Below are 10,582 nucleotides of genomic sequence, written 5' to 3'. Positions count from 1 at the left end.
GTTATGCTTGGTTTTAATTGATTTTTGGGGTGAAGTATGTTTTATTTGTTCATTGATGAGCTCTTTGCTTTGGGACAAGCAAAGGTTTGGCTTGGGGGAGTTTGATATGTTCATTTTATATAGTGTTTTACCCCCGTCCCTTAGTCATATTTGGGAGTATTCTTGGCTCTTTAGAGCCACTTCTATTACTAATATGCGTTTTCTAGTGTTTTCGTAGTTTTGGTATTGTTTTATAGGAAATTGCGGATTTGGAGCATTTTCCCGGACTTATTTGAGCCACTACGAGCATTGGAGTAGGATCGCATTCATATGACCACATTCCGAAACCCAAGGCCGCGTTGGAGCAATCAAATCGGTGATTAAGGGCTCGGTGAAAAAAGAAGAATTCAAGGCAATGGACCGAGCTTCAAGGCCCCAAAGAGGAAATCCGGATTGGGCCAAGAGAGTGGCCGAATCGAATAAACTCCCTTGCCCGAGAGCTCGCCCAACCGGGGAGTGCCCTCGCCCTGAGGTGCGCCCCCCGGGTGAGGCAGAAGGAAGAAAAGCGTCCTCGCCTTGAGGCACGCCCGATCGGGCACGAGTGAAGATCTTCTCACCAAAAAGGAGGGTCCAGCGGGGTAAAGCTCCGCCTGACCGGGTGCGTGTTTTGAGGAGTGTTTTGCGACTATTAATTTTCGTTTAAGTTTAGGATTTCTAGCTTAAGTATAAATACGTTTTTCTAAGCGAGTGGCGATGACCTCTCTTCTCATTAGTTAATTTATTAGATTTTAGTTTTAAGCTTTTGGTTAATACTCTTATTTTCTCACTCTACACTTTTAGTTTATGAATTCATCATTTCCGTTTATTTTGGTAACGATTTCTTCCCCTTTTATTTTCAATAATTAATTGCTTGTTTAATTATGTCTTGTTTATTTGCTTTGCTTAGTTTAGATTTAAATGTGTGTGAGTAGTTTTATTTCTAGAGTTGTGGGGATCCATAAATAATATGAAGGGGTAATTTATTATTGTTGGTTGTCAATGCTTGATTGATTTCCTACTGATTGATTTAATGCTATGCAATTAGATTTGGTCAGGTTTAATTGTATGAGTTATGCAACATTGATTCAAGGTTCAAGAGATGAGAATTGATGTTTAGGCTTAGTTTCTATAGGCAGGTTAATTTATAAATGGTTAAGTCAAGATTTGAGATATGCGATTTAATACCGGTAGGTTAATTCTGTAATTGTAATACGTAGTGAAAGCCCTTTATAATCTGATTAATTGATGTATTGATGATTGATTATCATATTTTACCCTGGAATATTATTTATTGGTGAACCTATACCCTAGACTTTGATTTATTGATTTCTCGCTTATTTAATTTGCTTTACTTTAATTATTCTCCTTAGTTTAATTCCCATAAAAATAATTTGGTTACTTAATAATCTAGATTATATTAATTATTTAGGAATAGAAAGACTTTTTTCCCCGTGAATTCGACCCTACTTACCTATCCACTTTAGTTAGAGGACTTAGGTAATTCTTTTGATTAGGTGATACGACTTTATCCTGTCACTTGCCCCACCACCCGCCAAACCGAGACCCATCCCCGCTCCAGAGGGGCGGGTCTTTTACTTGACCTGCCCCACTGACATTCCTAATTGTCGGGTTCCCTCTCAATACTTCGGGTTTAGATTCAGGTCGTGTCGTCACAGGTCGGGTCAGACGGTCAGTAATTGACAACTCTACATACAAGATTCAATCATTGATTTTGGCGCACTTGCGGATTCCATTGGAAAAATAAATCCTATCCCCGACGCTGCCAGAACTATGGGAATTCTTATTTCCAGGCAACACCCCCATCATCTTAACGCCCCACAACAACGAACAAACATATGTTTTCACGATTCACTACTTTCTAATCAATCAACTTCAATCCAAATCTCTTATTTCACTATCAAATTTCAACATCACCAAACCCAATTCCTCTGATCTACATATTTATCATCGAATTGTGAATATGAATTATGTTTCCCACCAACTGTTTGATGAAATGCCTCTTTGAGAAGTAAATGTCCATTTCTTGAGTTTATTGCGAATTGTGTACCCATTTTCAGACTGGCGAATTAGGTAACATTAATGTTTTTATTAAATCAACAATGCTTGAATTATATAATTAGTGATAACATTTCCTGCATAATTTAATACTAATAAGGGGTGAATTGCTACATTTGTCTCTGATCATGTAACTTTAGGATGTCTGCAAGTTGAAAGTTTAACATACCCAATATCTTGAATCAAATTTAACTTTTTTCCTTACTTAAACTGCTATAAGTAGATCTTTTTGCTGTTTTTTGCTGTCCATTTTTATGTGAAATTCATTATTTTTTGGATGACTGCTTACAGGATTACTGGTTGACAAATTCGCCTAAGCAACCCGGAATTTTGGGTCTTATTTGTTAATCCAGCATGAGTTGTATACAAGTATGTCTCATCTTGTACTCTTTTTCCTGTACTTTGTAATATCGAGTATCGAGTATTGCTACATTCAGTGCCTGTCAATCTGTCATCTTAAATTTCTTTATTCTTACCAATTTGCAGGACTCTGATAAAAATATCGAGCCGACTGATCTTGGTAATTTGCAGGACTCTGATGAAAATATTGAGCAGACTGATATTGGTATGAACACTGATTGTCTTTAATATTATTATTTTTTATTTCCAGTTGTAAAATCACCTGCACGTTGCGAGTAGTGATGGTTTCATTGCTCGAGTTAGAATATAATATTCCAGGACAGTGTAAAACAATATTGTTTGATATGGGACTATGAAATTTGCTTTTTCCTGGCTGTACAAGTGTTAAATTCCACTTGCTAAGCACCAGAACTAGATACCATCACTCTTAGACAGAACTTTATCGTTTTCAATTCTTTTTAGTATAGACTCCAAAATGGAATCAGGCTTCTTTTGTTGTGATGTAGGAGATAGTTCATGATCTGGGTGACGAAGTAATATAGATAATTTGCTAACTATGCAGTAACATTTGATCAAGGATTGAGAAGTTTGACTTATAACTTCATCAAATATAAGTCCTGGAGATCACATCTGACTAATGCTGTGTTGATTAGAATACATGGCTAATGGGCACAAATATTACCTCTGAATGATGCAGCAGATTAATGGGATTTGCAGGAGTTAGTGGAGATTGAAAGCAGATGCTAAGAATTTGGGTAATTTATATGGAAAAAGTGTTTACTGCCAAGTTAATATTGTAGCCTTGGAGTTAGGCTTACCTTGCTGTGAAACAAGTTAGCAGTCTACCATAATGCATACCTTGAATACTGCTTATAATCACCTCATTGGAAAAGTGTATAATAAAGTTATTGTACCTGATAGTAACTATGTCTATATGTCGATTGGAGTGATGGATATGGCTTGCATTTTGAGTAGTTACAGAATTGGGAGAAGTTGCATAGAATAGGAGTGCGTGCTGATGATAATTTTATCATTTGTGGGAGTGCATGTGCATCTCATGAATATCTCTTTAATGATTTTGTATTCAGTAACAAATGTAATAAAGCAATATATAGCTTATATAGCTGGCTGGTCCTGAATTTTTCAAGAAGTCTACTTCTGGTATTTGGATTACAGAAAAAAAGCTACAAGAAAACCTAATTTCAGAAGGAAGGTTATAGCAGTTACTATGGGCCTATGGCACCATTGGTATACTGAATCTGGCAAGTTATGAATGAGGCATAATGGTAGTGTAATTCAGGACAGTGGAACAGATTGTTACAGAGATTCTATATACAATAAATGAGAATAGCTTATAGTTTAGGGTATAAATTGAGTGTTCATGCTAAAATTGTGATTGAGAGCAAGTTGTAGTAATGTATAGAAAAGCAGGTTGTATTTAGTTGGGCTATTTTTTTATAATTTTTTATTTTATTCCTTTGAGTTTCTTCTCCAAGGAGCTTGATTATTCCGGTTATACCTACAATGTTTGGTAGTAGGGAGGAGATGGGTCTTTATGACTTATTCCATCTTAGCCTTGTGAAACCCTAGAAACAACCCTTATATATATAGAATTCTAGGTTAGAAAATGATATAATATTGTATATACACCGAGATCTTAAAGATATTATCACATTTTTGTTATATTATCCCCTTATTTACATAATTTTGACACCTAAAAATTGACAAAATTTCGGTGTTTAGTTTGTTTACAAATTACGCCTTGTGACCTGTTGTGGGGATTTGACATTGAATGCAACTTGGTTTCGAAAATTTGTTTTAGGATTTGATAGCAAATTTGACATGTTCCGTAGATTCTACGAATTTTGAAACTTGGGAAGCGGAGATGAAGAGCAAAAATTATCCCACCAAGCATGCCAATTTGTAAACCATAAAAATTCAAACATGTAATATACAAACAAAGAGGCAAGAAAATAACGGTAAAAGTATTGTTATTGATGATTTATGAATTACAACTATACAATGTTTAGTATTAGGGGGGAAATGGGTAATTGTGACTTATTCCATCCAAGCCTCTTAAACCCTAAAAACGACCCTTTTTATATAGAATCATATATTTTCTGAGATCTTGAAGATATTATCACACTTTTTTTTTTTAACATTATCTCCTTATTTTCATAACTTTGACACCTTAAAATTACAATATTTCGAAGCCTAAATAGTTATCTGTATAAGGTCCTTCCTAGAAACTTCATCTACTACATACTCTTAGAAATTTGGATGTATTCATCGTTTTATGAGCACTATATCATTTTAATTACCAAAAAGTAGTCTTTTGATCTCATTATCCACGAAGAATGAACTTTTGCAAGCAGAGAAAGTTGCTTGTCAAAGATGATGGAAGCTCAGTTGTCTTTTCATATTTAGCATTTTAATACTAGATTTAACCCCTTTATGAACTAGCTGCAATGAAATACTATTGATGTTATTGTGAGTTTGTGACGAATATTTATTGCGATACATCTTGCTATAGTTATGAGTTGAACAACAACCTACATTCTTCCAAGTTTACAGGTGTTGGTTTTGAAGTACGTCACATTTGTTCATTTTGCAGGCGCATCAATCAGAAAAGGAAGAGAAATTCTTCTTCAGGTACTTCCATTATTTTCTCTTGCTGTTTTCTAAGAGGAAGATGTTTTCTGCTTCTTTCCATTTCGACATTGTACTCCCTTGGTCACAATTATGTATAGCTTAAGGTAGGCGGCTAGTTGTGCATATCTTAAAGTGATTGCAATTTTCTTAAAAATGACTAGAACACCCTTATGTTTGTCTATTCTAGTAAAGAAAATCTGATTGTCAACATTGGTGTGCTAAAGTGACACTAATTTTAAGCTATAAATAATAGAGAGTTGCACTCATTTGGAAATTTCTCATTTTAATGACTAGAGGAAGCACTCAAAAGAGCAAATGGGCAATTCCCGTAACCCGTTCTTATTTTTGACTAGAGAAAGTACTCATAAGAGCAAATGGCCAATCCCCATGTCAAAACCTTATTTGGTTCACATAATTTAGGTATGAGGTATGGTCTAAACCTATACCTTATATTTGCTTTATGATTTTTAAGAGTTTCAAACCCCCAAGGTATGGGGTTTAGAAACCTGGGGGGAGGTGGGTTTGACTCATTCCCATACTTTTAGATATGAAATAAAAGAAAAAAAAAAAAAAAAAAAAATTCATTCCATAATCATATCAAACACGTAGTATTAAGAATCAAGTTCCAAACCCATACCCTTTTGGTTTCATTCCTGATGCCAATCCCATACCAATTTGCGAACCAAACGCCCCCTAAGTAATTGGTCCTTTACCCATTCGATGCTTATGGGTGTTGATAATCATTATTTTGTTGTTGATTTATTATATGGTTGTCGGTTGACAGGCTTTCAATTGGGAATCTCACAAATTAGACTGGTGGAGGAACTTAGAGGAAAAGATGCCTGATATAGCTAAATCTGGGTTCACATCTGTATGGTTGCCACCTGCATCTCAATCTTTGTCTCCTGAAGGTGAGAGGATATGAAACTGGCCATCACTAAATATAAAATATTCCATGTATCCGTGCTGTAAATTTTTGATTGCTTGTGTCTCCATCTGCAATTATTCTTCTATTTGTAGGTTACCTTCCACAGAATCTCTATTCACTAAACTCTGCATATGGTTCTGAGCACCTACTGAAAGCTTTACTACAGAAAATGAAGCAGTACAAAGTCAGATCCATGGCTGACATAGTAATCAATCATCGTGTTGGGACTACTAAGGGCCATGGAGGGATGTACAACCGCTATGATGGAACTTCATTACCATGGGATGAACATGCTGTTACATCATGTACTGGTGGATTGGTAATTTATCCTTAAGTCAATCACTCCTGTAGATATGCTATGAAACCTGGTAGTCCTTTGTGTTGCACAGTTTAAGAACAGTTTCTGTTGGATGGAAATTTGCATTTTATGTAGTGCATGTTTCTTTACAGCTCGGTATAGATTTAAGAGAGCTTTCGTAGTTATACCTCATCGTTGAATTAGAAAAGAAATAGCCTACTTTCAAATAAGAGAGACTAATTTTACCAGCAAACAAGCTTCCCCCTTTGTAAGAATCACGACAACACTCAAGTATGCATTCCAAGCTCATAAAAACAAAAAGAGGAAAATTTATGACAGGATTTTGTAATTAAATGAAGGTCTCTTGCTAGTGAGGTCAGCAATGGTGTAGTTACGATTAACCTTACCTGCTTATATATGATGGATTGAAGAATTGGTCATGGTTTAAGCTATTGTTTCTCCAAATCATGCATCAATGAATATCATAAAGGACAAACCAATCTTGGCCAAAATGTTCTAATTTATATAGCTCTTGTGCTGGTTTACTCTTAATGAAAGAAAAGAAAGCCAAACATATTGTTAAATTTTTGGTCTAAAGTATGCCACAGTTCTTTTGATGTTGAATTCTGATATGCTGTTACATTAAACACTGGTTTTACATGTTAAAATTTAGGGCAATCAAAGTACTGGTGACAATTTTGACGGTGTTCCAAACATTGATCATACACAGTCATTTGTAAGAAAAGATATTACAGAATGGCTGAGGTGGCTGCGAAACAAGGTTGGCTTCCAAGATTTCCGCTTTGATTTTGCAAGAGGGTAACTAGTCATCTTGGAACTGTACACATTTATCAGTCGAGTTTGATTAATTTTTTTTTTTATCCATAAAATTAGCACACATTTTCTAACTCTGGTTGATTACTTAGTTATGCAGCAAAATATGTGAAGGAGTACATTGAAGGTGCAAAACCAGTGTTCTGTGTTGGAGAATACTGGGATTCTTGTAATTACCATAATGGTCATTTGGCCTACAACCAAGGTGCATATATGTTAAATCCTTATATAAATATACTCTTATTTGCAGGACTATTAGAAGAGTTCTAGTATTATAATCATCTATATTACTGTGACTATGTTATTATGTGATTTTTGTAAAAAAAAAATAAAAAAAGGAAAAAAAAAAAAACTGCTTTGTAACTGTAGTAAGTTTAAGTTGCAAGTGAGAAGACATATGAGTCTTATGATACAAATGAAAGGGAAACAACCGACGAAGCCTTAACTCATGTAGGTAGGATCATCTTATAGGACAGAAGCTACCAGTTAGCAGTGAAAATTCATTCAGGTAAGTCAGCAACCCAGTCAATTGCCGAAATATTAAAATTTTGACTTACAAATAGGTATTCTGAAGACTCAGGAGAATGCAAGAAGTGTTACCCTGATTGCTGTCTTCCTAATGGAAGCTTTGTACAAAGTATTGGGAATTGAACCATCTAGCGATAAGAAAGAGATTGAAGACACATGCATAAACTATGTCTATAAATAGTCACCTCTACGGCTCTACCTGCCTCACTGCCAAAACTAATTTTTGATGGGAAAAGTGTCCTCCAAAGATTCAACAAACAGTTCTAACTGCTTGCTTATGCCTACTGGAATGCCTTACAAAAGAACAAACAAGTAGTGTTGATCAATCAAAATGCATTGATTTTCCAAAACATTAATTATGTTATAATTTAACTTTATATTGAATGTAGCTTGAATCATCTTCAGCTCTAGGATGACTTATATATATTGATATAGAAGTAGAACAGAAGTTGACGTGTTTGGTAGGCTTCTGCCCCTTTTGATATTAATGGTCAATATGCACAGCATATTGAATCTTAAGTAGACAAAAACTAGGCATGTTAGATGATTTCCCATATAGGACAACATTTCAGAAAAATCAGACATATCACACATGAAGATGAAAGAGTGTGAGTTAGAAATCCTAGCTGGAGTTTCTTGTTTGCCAAATTTTGCATCAATTAGTGACATAACTGCAGAAAGAATTTGAGTTGCCAAATAGATCTTCAAGTAGTCTCTATTATTCTAAAATAGCTTCATGCTACATTTCCTTGAGATATTTCAGCATCTTCGTTTTCTTATTTCTACAGACAGTCATAGACAAAGGATCATCAATTGGATTGATGCTACAGGACAACTTGCCACTGCGTTTGACTTCACTACAAAAGGAATTTTGCAGGTGTTGACAAAGTCTTTTGTACTCCATGTTTTTGTATTTCCTTAATGCTGTACAGCTAGGCATGTCTCTTTCTGAAATTCTGAAGGAAGATCTAAACATCAAAATCTAGTTTGTCATTTATCTTGCCTGCTATCGTAATAAGTTGACAAAATCATACCATCATTTAGATCATTACACCTTATTTCTGCCATGTGAAAACATTTACCTCTGTGTACTTTGACGCTGTTTAGGGAGCTGAATCCTATTTATTTTGAATATTAGGAAGCTGTTAAGGGAGAATACTCTCGCCTTCGAGATTCCCAGGGGAAGCCACCTGGTGTATTGGGTTTGTGGCCTTCAAGGGCTGTTACATTCCTTGATAATCATGACACTGGCTCAACGCAGGTACTCCACTGTATAGTGATGTAACAATAAGTCAAATGTTTATGCTAGTCTGAAAGGTATTCATGCTTCTTGCTTATAGATATATCTGGAAAAAGTCCTACTTGAAGTAGGACCATTGATAGAATAATTTGTGAAGGACATGCCAGAAAATAAGATTCATACAAATATGAAGAATTTTTTATTTGAATATATATTATATGTTTACTTAAGTTGAATTTATAGTATATTTAACTCGAGCAGTTTTTGCATGATTTTCTTTTCCATTAATAATTATGACCAAACCCTATTCCTTATGTTTTTCTCTGTGCTTTCTGATAAAGCTTCTGTTAATGAAGAACAAAATATTTACTCATTTGTAGAGATGTCTTTAGTAATCAGCTAATAGTTTAATGCGATATTGGTCAACCATATAGTATTAGACTATTTTGGTTGTCAAAAAGAAAATCTTACTCTGTTAAACTATTTTGTTTTCCCCCATGCATTCACTGGATAAATTTCCTGCTGCAGGCTCATTGGCCCTTCCCAGAAGATCATATTATGGAGGTATCCGTCTTATTTTCTTAGTCTCTTTCTAGTCCAGAAAATGAATGCTTTTTGGATGCCATAGAGTCTGGTCTGATTTTTCTCCCTTGATCATAATTTGGGCTGGCCATTTGAACAGTCACCGCTTCAAAATTTTGGATCAAGCAAAAGGCATAATGGATTTAGACTTTGAATAGTATGCCTTGTGTTGATGCATAAAACTTATGCATGTTAATTATCTTAAATCAAAACAGAACTTTGTATTATGCATTTCATTTTCATCTTGTCTTGCCTATATTTTCTCACCATGGTGCTATTCAACTACTGATTCCGATTAAGATACTTCGTTGAGGACTCTGCCATTTTAATATTCTGAGAACACCTTGTAATTTGTCACAGGGCTATGCTTATATCCTCACACATCCGGGGACACCTTCTGTGTTCTTGACCATTTCTATGAGTGGGACACCTCTTACCATGACCAAATTGTGAAGCTGGTATGATACTACTTTTCAGCCATTTTGAACATTGTATTGAGGAAATTATTTATTCACGTGTAACCTTATGAACCTGCTTGTACAGATTAACATTCGAAAGCAACAAGATATTCATAGTAGGTCTTCTATTAGGATACTTGAAGCTCAACCACATCTCTACTCTGCAATCATAGGGGATAAGATAAGCATGAAGATTGGAGACGGTTCATGGTGTCCAGAAGGCAAGGAGTGGATACTGGCAACATCTGGTCATAGATATGCTGTATGGCACAAGGAAAACTAACTGGGTAATCAACATGAATATTTTTGGGCCCATATGCTATTGTTTTGCTTGCACATATGGGTGAAAGTAATACGGATTAAAACTGTAAACCAAATCAAATTAACAATTTAGTTTGGGTTTTTTTTTTTCAAATAAAAAAAAAAAAAAAATTGGATTGGTTTGGGATTGAAAAAAATTAAAAAATATGGATTACGGTTTGGATTTTAAAAAATCAAAAACCAAATAAGGAACCGAATTTGGGCCCATGATGCTTATATGAATTATGCTACTAATGCTGTCAATTATAATTTGCAATTTGTTAAATATTATTTGCACATTTGTTTCA

The 10,582-nt window shown here is 35.0% G+C and overlaps 1 pseudogene; it reads left to right on the top strand.

Annotated features, from left to right (window-relative positions):
• Positions 1-1,778: 1,778 nt before the first annotated feature.
• On the top strand, positions 1,779-10,582 carry LOC110721639 (annotated as a pseudogene).

Source organism: Chenopodium quinoa, unplaced genomic scaffold, assembly GCF_001683475.1.
Source record: "Chenopodium quinoa cultivar QQ74 unplaced genomic scaffold, ASM168347v1, whole genome shotgun sequence".
Lineage (NCBI taxonomy): Eukaryota > Viridiplantae > Streptophyta > Magnoliopsida > Caryophyllales > Amaranthaceae > Chenopodium > Chenopodium quinoa.
The sequence above is the reverse complement of the archived record's forward strand: the minus strand, read 5'-3'. Positions and strand labels throughout refer to the sequence as shown.